A 13,324-nucleotide genomic window follows, 5' to 3' on the forward strand; every position below is an offset into this window, starting at 1 on the left:
AACAGACAGCTCTACCTATGATTAAAACAGCACCTGGGCTCTGCTTCCCTGTTGCCTTGTCCTGGCCTGAGCTGCTTTCCTCTGCCACACCCTCCTGCCATCATGTTCTACCTTACCTCAGGCACAGAGCAACGGAGTTAGCCGTCTATGGACTGAGACCTCTGAAACCATAAGCCCCAAATTAACTTTTCCTCAAAGGAAAAAAAAAAAAGAAGAAGAATAAAAGGAAGAAAGAAAGAAAAGAAAAAGAAAAAGCACCTAGTAAGTGAAGCAATGTAACAGTGGTTAAAAGCTTGAGATCTTCAGTGCTCACTTCAGCAGCACATATAATAAAATTGGAATGATACAGAGAAGATTAGCATGGCTCCCCGCCGCACAAGGATGACACACAAATTCATGAAGCGTTCCATATTTTGGGGAATGGAACCACCATTTGACCTAGCTGTCCCTCTCCTCGGTCTATAGTCAAAGGACTTAAAAACAGCATACTACAGGGACACACCCACATCAATGTTTATAGCAGCACAATTCACAATAGCTAAACTGTGGAACCAACCTAAATGTCCTTCGGTAGATGAATGGATTAAAAAAAAGTGGCATATACACATAATGGAATATTACTCAGCAATAAAAGAGAATAAAATCATAGAATTTGCAGGTAAATGGATGGAGTTGGAGAAGACAATGCTAAGTGAAGCTAGCCAATCCCCAAAAACCAAATGCCAAATGTTTTCTCTGATATAAGGAGGCTGATTCATGGTGGGATAGGGAGGGGAAGCATGGGAGGAATAGACGAACTCTAGATAGAGCAGAGGGGTTGGGGGGGGGGAGAGAGTGGGCATGGAGTTAGAAATGATGGTGGAATGTGATGGACATTATTATCCAAAGTACAGGTATGAAGACATGAATTATTGTGAATATACTTTGTATACAACCAGAGATATGAAAAATTGTGTTCTCTATGTGAAATAAGAATTGTAATGCATTCCGCTGTCATATATAAATAAAAAAAAATTTAAAAAAGAAGCTTGAGATCTTCAATCTCAAAGTTGTGTGACTTCAGATATGTGGCATTAATTTCCATGAGCACCAGTTTTATTTTTAGAAGTTACCTCAAATTTATCTGTCCATTTTGTGTATTTATGTCTTCTTTGTCTTATGTATTTTATTATTTTCTTGTATCTGTGAATATTTTATTTTATTTTGTTACAGTATATTTTTAGTTGTTAATAGACCTTTATTTTATATATTTATAGCTAGGCAATGCTGAGAATCAAACCCAGTGCCTCACACATGGTAGCCAAGTGCTCTACCACTGATCCACAACTCCAGCCCTGAATATTTTTTAAAAATATTTTTAGTTGTAGATGGACACATTGCTTTTATTTATTTATTTTTATGTGGCGCTGAGGATCAAACCCAGTGCCTCATACATATGAGGCAAGCACTTCACCACTGAGCTACAACCCCAGGCCCAGCCATGAATATTTTAAAACATATAAGAATCTTCCACAAAATACTAGCAAACCAAATCCAATAGCACCTTAAAATCATCATATACCGGGCTGGGGATGTGGCTCAAGCAGTAGCACACTCACCTGGCGTGCACGGGTCGCTGGGTTCGATCCTCAACACCCCATAAAAATAAAATAAAGATATTGTGTCCACCTAAAACTAACTAACTAAAAAATAAATAAAAATTATCATATACCATGATCAAGTGGGATTTCTCCTGGAATCCAAGGCTGGTTCAACATACAAAAATCAACTAATGTGATATATCACATTGCCAGAATAAAGAACAGAAATCACATAAATTGCCTGAATAGATGTCAAAAAAGTTTTTGACAAAGTGCAACACCTTTTCATGGTTAAAAAAAACTCCAAAACCTCTCAAAAAAAGGGGTTGAGGTTTTGTAGTAGAGGGCTTGTCTAGCATGTGTGAGGCACTGGGTTCAATCCTCGCATTACGTAAAAATAAATAAAAATAAAGATATTGTGTACATCTACAACAATATATTTTTAAAAACTAGGAATGGAAGAAAATTGTCTGAACATAATAAGCCCATATATGAAGAGCCCTCAGCTAAAACCACACTCAATGAAGAAAAATTGAAAGATTTTTAACTAAAATCAGGAATAAGGCAAAGATGTCAATTCTCACACATTTAGTCACATCATCCAGGAAGTCCTAGCCTGAGAAATTAGGTAGAAAAAGATATAAAGGACATGCAAACTAAAAAGGAAGAAGTAAAATCATCTTTGTTTGATGATGATGTGTTCTTATATATTAAAGACACCATTAGAAAATGTTAGAACTAACAAGTAAATTCAGTAAAATTGCAGGACACAGAATGGACATACAAAAACCAGTTGCATTCCTGTACACTAACAACTATCTGAAAAGAAAGATAGGAAAACAATCCCTTTTATAATTGCATGAAGAAAGAATGAAATACCTGGGAACAAACTTAATCTAGAAGGTGAAAGACTTGTACACTGAAAACTACACAGTATGGATGAAAGAAATTAAACAAGGCACCAACACATGGAAAGACATCACATGTTCACGGACAGGAAAAATTAATATTGTTAAAATTAATATTGTTAAAATCCAAAGCAATCTAAAGATCTAGTTCATTGCAGCACTATTTAAATAGCCAAGATGTGGAAACAACTTAAACGTTCATCAACAAATAAATAGGCCAGTCATAGAAAGACAAATACTACATAAATCCTTTTTTTTTTTTTTAATGCTAGGGATCAAATCCAGGACCTCATGCCTGCTAGGCAAATGCTTTACCACTGAGCTACATCCCCAGTTCTGTGTGATTTTATCATTCAATATATGTAAAACGGTCAAATCCAATGAGTGTGGTGGTACATGCCTGTAATCCTAGCAGCTTGAGAGGCTGAGACAGGAGAATTGAGAGTTCAAAGCCAGCCTCTACAAAAGCAAGGCATTAGGCAACTCAGTGAGACCTTGTCTCTAAATAAAATACAAAATATGGCTGGGGATGTGGCTCAGTGGTTGAGTGCCCCTGAGTTCAATCCCCAGTACCAAAATAAATAAATAATAAAAAATAAAAAGGGCTGGGGATATAGCTCAGTGATAAAACACCTCTGGGTTCAATCCCCAATACAAAAAAAAAAAAAAAAAAAAGTCAATCCATAGGATCAAAGTGTGGAATGGTAGTTGCCACAAACTGGGTGGAGGAGAAATGGGGAGTTACTAATCAACAAGCATAAAGTTTCAGCCAAGCAAGATGAAAAGCTCTAGAGATCCACTGTGCAACAGTGTACCTGAGGTCATCAATAAAGAATTGTACACTTAAACTTTGTTAAGAAGATAGATCATGTGTTCCTACATCAATTTTTTTTATATTTAACTATCTTGATTATACTATTATCTAGGTTTTGCTGACTATCTCTTATGGTATTAAATTTCCTTACTTGTTTGGTACTTTTTGTTTCTGAACATATCTTCTGGGAAATTTCTTCTATAGGATTCTATGAATGCCCTGGGTTCTGAAGGCATTGTGAATTGCTTCTGAATGATGTGGTTCATTGACTCTGGATCGATTTTTATCTTCAGCTGGGGTTATTTTGAGATTGGGGTTATATCAGGAAGGTAATACAGAATTGTGGTCACCCACTCACACATTTCTCAGACCAGAGGTTCTGATATCTCAGAGTAACATGAATACCTCTCACGGTTTGGGCTGAGTAGCCCATTTCCACTTCTGTCCATATCCCACAGGCAATGGGCAGATGACAGAGTTTCCCCAATCTAAATTGACAGAGAGGACAGCCCTTATCTGACTCACAATTTTTTGCAGAGATCCTAGTTCTACACTGGAGCCTTAACTCCTGCCCTGGCTTTTAACTGAAGCCCAGTCCCTAGGCTTAGATCTCAATACTTTCAATGGCTATGTGTCTTCAGATTCTACTCTGAAGGAATGCACAGTATTATTTTTGACATCTGGAAATCTTAATTTTTTACCTTTATCGCTTTCAAGCTCAGCTATACATTTTTTTAATGGGGGAAAAAAACAAAACAAAACAAAAACCCTTCTAACCTGCATTTCTATGTGTTTGTAACAAAAAATCAGCTTATCCAATCTCTCAAGCACAATTGGTAGGAAAAAATTATCACAGACATGTAAGAACATGGAGACAATAATGTCTTAGAAGAGAGAAAAATGTTTCAAGTAAGGGAACAACTATACCATATCAAATACTGCATTGTGGACAAGCAAAATGAGAACTGAGTGAACGCCATTATATTTGAAGATATAGAGGTTGTTGGTTACCCTGGTTAGAGACGTCTCCTGGAGTAGCAGGGACAGGAGGCTTAGTGAAGAGTGAGGTAACAGAGAGGTGGAGATAGGTGGTCCCCCTTCTGTAGTTTTGCTGGTAGACCTGTAGAAGGTTCTCAGGGTAAGGGCAAGGGTGTTTAGGGGCAGAGAGCAGAGGCAGAAGAATCAGAGAATGCAGGAAAGAAAAGATGTCCCATAAAGACCAGAGAAGGCAAGAGATAAGCCCAAAGGAGTGGTTGGCCTTTCCTGAAGGGAACAATCGGAATGCAGAGGGAAAGAAGCATGAGGAAGGCGGGAAGACCCTTGCACTCCGGTGGCAGGTGCAGCGAGGGCGGGCGTTCACATCTACGGGTAGGTGGAGTCAGTAGCATGGTCCGGGTAGAGGGAAGAGGAAGAGCAGAATAGATGGGCGTTTGGTGAGGCAGAGTTTGGGAAAGAGGAGAGCGCATTACCAGCCGTCCCTTGGGGACGCGAAGGCCATGGGAGTCCCTCCCGCAGCCCCTCGGTGGGCCAGCCCCTGGAGCAGGTACAAGTCCTGTGAGCTGCAGGAGGCCCCACGCTGGGGAGATCTGAGTTCTACAGGGAAGGCAGGGTCTGCGCCTTGGGACTGGGTAGAGCAAGCGGGGAAGAGAGGCGGTGGGGGGCGGGCTGCAGGGGGTGGTGACCAACTCTGGGCAGAGAGGGGATGGAAAAGTGGAAGTACTGGGTGAAAGTAAGTTTCCAAAAGTGGAACTTGGGGAAATTTGCTTATATGTAAGTTGTTTTGTAGTTCTATTTGTCTGGAGCTTGATCTGTGAATGAATGATTCAAAAAGAAAGAAAGAAAGAAAACCGCAGAACTAGGGAAGTGGAGCAGAGGGGTAGGTGGGAGTGCGGGGCGGGGAGAAGAGGTAAGAGTAGGAACGTCTGGCCAGAGGCCGAGTCCCTCCTCCCTAGGCTAGATCCTCCTGGACTCCGCTAGCTCCCTGCATTCTGCCTCCGTCCTTACCTGCCTCCTCCTCCTGTAATCTAGGAGGGTCACCCGAGGGGTTTCAGGCTGGGGCTATTTTGTGAAGGGCCGATTCCCGGAGCGGCGCTGGGGCGGGAGGGAGCGGGTGGGGGTGCTGACGGCTGTGCATAAGCTGGGAGGGGGAGGGGCAGGCGGAGGCCGAGCGCCCCAGGCGTGGAGGCTGCGGAGGTGTCAGAGACAGAGACTTAATGACAAGCCCGGGGTCCACCTGCACAGATGAGCAGGGCTGGGAGGGGAGAGCTGTGGGGAAATTGGAAAAGGGACACATTCATTTTTCAACGCACTTTCCTGTCCTTACACACACACACACACACACACACACACAAACACACCTTTAATAAAGAGCCAGAGGCTTCCTCTCTTCTGTCCCTCCCTCTACTTCTACAAAGGACCCCTAGGAGAGGGTCATGATGGACAGAGAGGGGAAGGAAAGGGCTTGCTGCTGCCTATGCGCTTGCCTGAGGGACGTCCAGGCACCCTGCTGGCTCTGGCCACCCAGTTTAGGTGGTGGTGGGGGGGGCAGACCAACAAAAGACTGGGAAGCTGAGTGAGTGCCCCCCACATGAGCAGGTATTTAGCCAGAACCCTAAGTCTCTGGAGTCCCAGCTCAGCCCCTCAGAAGAGGCCCTGGGGAGACTAATTCTTAGAGTCCTTCCCTCCCCATAACACAATGGGTTCACATAAAACCCCAGACACTAAGCCCATCGACTCCTGTGCTGGATCCTCCTTCCCCGACCACCAGCCTCCTCCAAACTGAGAAGAGGTACCAGGGCTAAGCTGACCTACTGGACCAGGGAGGTGAAGGGCTCCTCTAAATCAGCATCCCAGGATTCAATTCCGGCCACCTGTCTGGAAGAGTAGCTACATCTAGTGAGTGACATATAAACACCATTCTAACAGTCTGTGTAAACTTCGTGTGCCCTCAAGGCCATATTCAAATAGCAGTAATCTCAACCCCCACCCCTGGAAAATCACAGGCATCCATTCCCTCTTGTATATATTTCCGAGGATCCTGGGAGATGTTTTCATGTTCCTTTCATCTACTGACTGCCACTAAAGGTGCTCAATATGGTTGTGCAGGTTGCAGACTGTACAGCTCAAGGGTGCTATTTGCTTAGCCCATGATGATAATATAACATTATCTTTGCATTTCTTTCCAGTCACCGGAAGCAGACAAGCCCACTAACTCAAGTTCAGGTTCTTCGTTTTTCCAAAAGGTAAAGATTACCCAAATCAAAGGTGTGATTTCTTCCAAAATCATTTGCAAACCCCTAATTTAAGTTATCTATACTTGTTACTCCTTTTTTTCTTTTCTTTTCTTTTTGGTAGTGAAAATAAGCTAATTTTGTTGGTCATCAATCCCAAGTAATTTATTTTTCAGTTACCACTTCCACAGCACCATATCTACAGAGTTTGAATAGCTCCCAAATTCTGATGGCTGACACAATAATCACTGATTTTTGTATCATTTACTGTGCACATGATGCTTCTGAATGGTTCAGGCAGCAGTCAGTGACCTACCCTCACTAGATTAGAGATCACATTTTTTGTTTATATTTTTATGTGGGCGTGTGTATGTGTGCATGAGTGTGTGGGGGTGTATGTGACAAAACATACACAACTTAACATTTATCATCTTAACCGTTTTTAAAGTGTACAGTTCTGTGTCATTGAGCACATTTACATTGTTGTGCCAACATCACCACTTTTTCTTCAGGCCAACCGAAACTCTACCTATTAAATAATCATTTCCTCTTCATCTTTAGCCCCTGGCAACCACCATTGTATTTTCTGTCTAAAAATTGGGCTACACTTTTCATCTCATCTAATTGAAATAATCATACAGTATTAGTCCTTTTATGACTGGCTTATTTTGTTCAGCATTATATCTTCAAGGTTTGTTGCTGTGGTAGCAAGAGTCAGGATTGTCTTCCTTTTCAGAGCTGAATAATATTTCATTGTATGGATATACCACATTTTATTTATCCATTCATCTGTTGATGGGCATTTGGGTTGTTTCTGCCTTTTGGCTGTTGTAAATAATGTTCTGATGAATGTATTTGAGTCTTTCCTTTCAAGTCTTTGGGGGATGTATACCCAGAGGTTATCTGGGTAATTGTTGGATCATATAGAAATGCTGTTCAATTTTCTTGAGGAATTGTCATACCATTCTCCAGAGCTGCCACACTTTTTTTATATCTTCCATGGCAACTAACAAGGCTTCCAGTTTCTCCATGTTCTTGCTAACATGTGCTTTTTCTGTTTTTGTTTTGGCAATCCTAAGGCAGTTGTCCTCAACAGCTCCCTCTCCTTAAGCCTACATCCAGCCAATACTTCATCCGATAGAGGGCATTAGACTCTGTCTAAGCCCTCCTTTGTCACCACCATGCAGCTGGCTCAGGCCCTCCTAACCTTCTGATGCCATTGTACTTCTGACTTTCCAACAGGTTCAGTTGAAAGAGCCACATAGCACAGAAGGTGGCTTGGGAGGCTGAGGCAGGAGGACTGTGAGTTCAAAGTCAGCCTCAGCAACTTAATAAGGCTAAGCAACTCAGTGAGACCCTGTCTCTAAATAAAATACAAAAAGGGCTGGGGATGTTCCCCAGTGGTTAAGCGCCTCTCGGTTCAATCCTCTAGACATCTGTAATTTCACAACCCTACTTTTCAACCTTATGGTTGGCAAGCATGATTACAAATATGATGTGGTCATGTCATACAGTTAAAATAAACAAAATACATCAGTACCTCATTTTTAAAAAGATAATATTCCAAGGAGGGAAAGGCAGGGGATGTGGGGATAAGAAAGATAATAGAATGTATGTGACTGTAGGACTAAGGTGATTCTACAAGATGTATACTCAGAAAAATGAGAAATTATATCCCATCTGTGTATGATATATCAAAGCATGTAAGTACATTCTACTGTCATGTATAACTAATTAAAACAAAAAATTAAGGAGAAAAAAGGATAATATTCCATTGTATAGATATATCACTTTTTGTTTTCCATTCGCCAGTTGATGGACTTTGGGGTTGTTTCCACTTGGGGCAATTATGAGTAATCAAGTGTTTTGTGAATATATGTCTTCAATTCTCTTGAGGATAAATATACCTCGGAATGGAATTGCTGGGTTGTATGATAACACTATGTTTATTTTTTTAAAATGTTATTGTATTTTTATACTTTTATTTTATCTATTTATTTTTATGTGGTGCTGAGGATGAAATCCAGTGCCTTCCACATACTAGGCAAGTGCTCTACCACTGAGCCGCAACCCCAGCCCCCTATTTTTAAACTTTAAAGGAACTATCTGAGTATTTTACAAAGAAACTGCACCATTTTACATTCCCACCAGCCAGTTATGAGGGTCCCAATTTCTCCACCTCCTTATCAACACTTGGTATTATCTGTCATTTGATTAAAAATATCCCTGTGGATATGAAGTGATATTGTGGTTTAATTTGCATTTTCCTCATGGCTAATGATGCTCACAGTTACTTGTTTTGGGTTTTTTGTTTGTTTGTTTGTTTTTGGTTTTGTACTGGGAATTGAACTCAGGGGCACTTAACCATTGAACCACATCCCCAGACCCATTTTGTACTTTACTTAGAGACTGGGTCTCAATGAGTTGCTTAGCACCGCACTTTTGCTGAGGCTGGCTTTGTACTCTTGATCCTCCTCTCTCAGCCTCTGGAGCTGCTGGGATTACATCGTGCACCACTGGGCACAGTGCCATTACTTGTTGTTGTTGTTGTTTTTTACAAAATAAGGTTGATATTTTCCTATCATAAAAGTCATTCATGTATATTATTAAATTTAAAAAATTTTTGAATTTTAATCACACCCAAATAGCACCATCTAGAGGTAATCATTGTCAACCTTTCAATTTATTTCCTTGAATTCTATCCTTTCTAAAAAATGATCAAAGTCATATGACATTTGCAATTTTGATTCTGACTTTTTCACTTAATATGATAAAAATGGGAATTTCCCTGACATTACTAAATGTTACTGAATGTAATTATTTCCTTAGCCTTTCCCCTATTGATGGATGCTTAGTTATTTTCAGTGTATTTAATGTTGTAAATAATACAATAATACAGTGCTTTGATATCGTGCCTTTGGATTTGTGTTCCATCTGCCTCGTAAGGCTCAGATCTTTGAGGAAAAAGAACCTGTCTTCTACCTCAGAAATATATACCATTATTATGTGTTGATTAAAAAAATAATAAGGGATATTACTAACAGAAGAAGGAGGAAGAGGCCAGCATGACCACACAGTCCTGTAATCCCAGCAGCTCTGGAGGCTGAGGCAGGAGGATCACAAGTTCCAGGCCAGCCTGGCAACCTAGCCAGATTCTGTCACAAAATAAAAATAAAAAGGGGTAAGGATGTACCTCAGTGGTAGAGAGCCCCTGGGTTTGATCCCCAGTGCCAGGGGGGAAAAAGCAGGAGGAGGAAGAAGAAATGGAAGACGGAGAAGGAGAAAGAGAAGCAGGAGCACTCTCTTCTTCTCTTCCAATTCCTCTGCATCCCTTGAGAACAGTACCTGGTACAGAGTAAACTTATTATGTCATTGGGCCAGGCCCTGTTCCAAGTCACTGCAAAGACACTTAGCAATGCATGTAATCCTCACGACTTCCCTGTGGGGTAAGTGATATTATTCTTCTTCCTGTTTTAGACATGAGGCAGTTGAGGTAGAGAGAGGTGTTCAAGGTCATCAGCTAGTCAGAGGTGGAGGCAGGATTTGAATCCAGGTAGCTTGGCAGCAGATGGCACCAGGGCTCAACACACAGAAGACACTGGTTTTGTTTGTTTTTAAATCACTGAGCTATATCCCCAGTCTTTTTTATAAGCTTATTTTTTATTTTGAGACAGGGTCTCACTAAGTTGTCCAAGCTGGCTTCAGAATAATGATCCTCCTGCCTCAGCCTCCCAGATCTTCAGGAATATAGGTATTTACCACCATGTCCAGACCAACATTTTTGTTTTTCTAGAAAACCAATTCCAACCCATTTACTGGATTGTGTCCCCTGCTAGACACATACTTTTCTCCTGATATGCACTATGTTTTTTATAATTGCTTATAATTACTTTCCTTTTAAAAAAAAAAAGCAACAAAATTTTTTATTATGGAAAAATTCAAACAGAAGAAAAAGAATATCTTCATCACCCAACTTCAACAATTATCAGCCCACAACCAATCTGGTTCCACCTAACTCCCCAGCTACTTCCTTCCTCCTGTATTATTTTTAAGCAAATAATACTGATCTTTTTAATTTCATCTATTAATGTTTTATTCAGAAAGTATCTCTAAAAGATAAAGCTTCAAAAATCATAGTTATAATGTCATTATCATGCTTTGAAAAATCAACTATAATTGATTTTTCATTTTTCAACTTTTTATTTTGAAAAATTGCAAGTCTACAGAACAGTTGCAAGAATAATTTCATGAACAGCCTAAAGCTCTTACCTAATTCACCAATTGTTGACATTTTGCCACATTTATTTTTTGATACCATCTGAGATGAAGTTGCAAGCATTGTAATCTTTTACCCCTAAGCATTTCCACATATATTTTCCCAAAACAAGGAGACTCTTCTACATAACTACAATATAATGATCATATTCAGAAAATTTAAGATAGATACAATAAGATATCATATCAATTCATGTTTGAATTTTGCCAAATGTCCCTTACAGAACTTTTTTCTTTTTTTTTTTTTCCTTACAGAACTTTTTTCAATCTAGGGTCTAGTGCAGAATTATATTTGCATTTAATGGTCTTGCGTCTGTGGTCCCCTTTATTTTGGAATTGTTGGTTCTTTCTTTGTGGCATTGATATTTCTTAAGAACATCCACGAACTATTTTACAGCCTAACCATGAATTTGGATTTGCCTAAGGGTTTCCTCCTGGTTCTGCATTTCTCAAGTTCTGCATCTTTGGCAGGAATGGTACCTAAAAGATAGTGTGCCTTCAGGGCTGCACACTAGGAGAAAGACAGATGGCCATTTGTCTGATTATGAAGAGATTGACTTTGATTACTTGGTTAAAGTAGCTGTAAATGCTTTTTAAATTTGAAATGATCTGGGTTTTTTGTTGTTGTTTAGGTTTTTTATTTATTTATTTATTTTTATTTATTTTTTCCTACTAGACTGTGAGTTTGATGCAGGCAGGAGTCTGTTTTCTCCATCTCTCTATCCTCCAAGTGTAGCTGTTTAAAATGAAAACGCACACCTACCACGAGTGGGCCCGCCCTGCCTTTCCCTGCATCCTCAGTAGCCCTGGGAGTCTAATTGAGATTTCAGACCAGGAAAATGAGGCTCAGAAGAAGGCAGGCTCTGCAAAAGTGCGATTTCCCCAAACTCCTTCCTTCATGAACTGTTACCTCTTTTCCAAGACTTTCCTTTTGGATGACACCTGGGAAAGGCCTCCTCGGTGCACCCCACCCCCGAAAAAAAAAATAATAATGTTTTCTGGAAACAGAAAGAAGGCAAGCAAAGCGCATTAGCTGTCCAGAGCCTAGGGGCTGGGGGAGAGGGGCGGGAGGCCCTATTTGCATTTTTTCCATTAACAAGCTGGAGTTGAACTTGCTTGCCTGGGGAGATAATTTGAGAGGGAAATCTTTGCATATTTTATTTAAAAGCACGCTGCGTTAGGCGGGTAATAACGCAGAGTGTGGCGATTAGGTGAGGCCTGCAGGGGGCGGGGGTGGGGTCCTTTCCCTCCTGTCTTTCTACCCACCCAACCCCACGCTCTGCTTAATCCTGGGAACCAGCCTCCGTAAAGGCCCCTTAGGCCTGAGAGGCTGGTGAAAGCTCAAGCCGTGGTAACCTGGGCTCTTTCTGGCAGAGGGAGTCCAAGGGGGAGGAGCCCTGGAACAGCCCTGGGCGGGAAGAAGGGTGGAAGGAGTGGAGCAAGAGAAAGGGGACCTGGCCAGGAGAGGTGGGGGATCCCTCCTCCTTAGACTCCTGTAATCCCAGCTCCTCGGCAGGCTGAGGCAGAAGGAGCCCAATTGCGAGGTCAGCTTGCGCAATTTAATGAGACCTTGTTTCAAATTAAAAAAATAAAAAGGACTTGGGGTGTTGCTCAGTGGTAGAGGGGGCTGAGGTTAAATCCCCAGGATGGCGTAGGGCAGGGCGGGGAGAAAAGAAAAGAAAGAAAGGGGATCCAGGTCCAAAGCTGACTGTATCCCTGTGGTTCTAAGTGGTGGAGGTGGCTGGGTGGGGGGTAGGGAGTGCAATAGGGAGCTTTTAAAAATATGAGATATTTTGGTTGTCAATGAGTGGGTAGACAGTGCTGTTGTTATTTCATGTCTAGGGGACAGGGATGCTAATTGGGACTCTGCATTGCTTAGGACAGTCCCACTCAAAGAATTATCCAAATGCCAAAGACACTCACATGAGCCACCCTGCCTCAATTGTGCAGGTGTGTGCACAAATCAGACCTTTCCTTAAAGTCCTGCCATACTGTGCTGCCTTGGGATTCAACAGGGACTGTGTGGTCCCGCAGTTGGAATGAGTGGAGCTGCGGAGGGTAGACAGGTCACTTCAACTCTCTATTTCTTCATCTATAAAATGCATTTACCCATGCCTACCTCTCAAGGTGGTCAAGAGAAAGCCATGGGATAGCAGGGAACAGGGTTCTACAAACTATCAAACTCAGCACCTGGAAGAGGATGTTATTGTAAGAGGGAGCAGAGCCTTAAGCTGCTAATCTAGTAAGGGATTCCTGAGTGTAGTTACCCTCCTCTGAGAGGCTGATGAAGCCCAGGTGACCCCAACCAGTCCTGCCTTACTGGATGAAGAACTCATATTTACAAGGTTGACTTCCCACAGTCAGTGCCGCTTGGCCTTGGGTATAGCTTGTCTACTGAAAATGGAGGTGCAGCTCCTTCATAGCCAAATGATAGAAGTGGAGTGACTTGAAACACATTAAATATTATGAAGAAGCAAGGTACTAGAAGACTCAAGGAGGTCACCTGCCATTTCTTAA

The 13,324-nt window shown here is 41.4% G+C and overlaps 1 non-coding gene across 1 annotated transcript; it reads left to right on the forward strand.

Moving 5' to 3' along the window:
- Positions 1–305: 305 nt before the first annotated feature.
- Positions 306–416, forward strand: LOC114094542 (U6 spliceosomal RNA). Its single transcript, XR_003583054.1, has one exon. It is a non-coding gene; the product is annotated as a U6 spliceosomal RNA (small nuclear RNA).
- Positions 417–13,324: the final 12,908 nt, after the last annotated feature.

This window comes from Marmota flaviventris, chromosome 10 (genome assembly GCF_047511675.1).
Source record: "Marmota flaviventris isolate mMarFla1 chromosome 10, mMarFla1.hap1, whole genome shotgun sequence".
Classification (NCBI taxonomy): domain Eukaryota; kingdom Metazoa; phylum Chordata; class Mammalia; order Rodentia; family Sciuridae; genus Marmota; species Marmota flaviventris.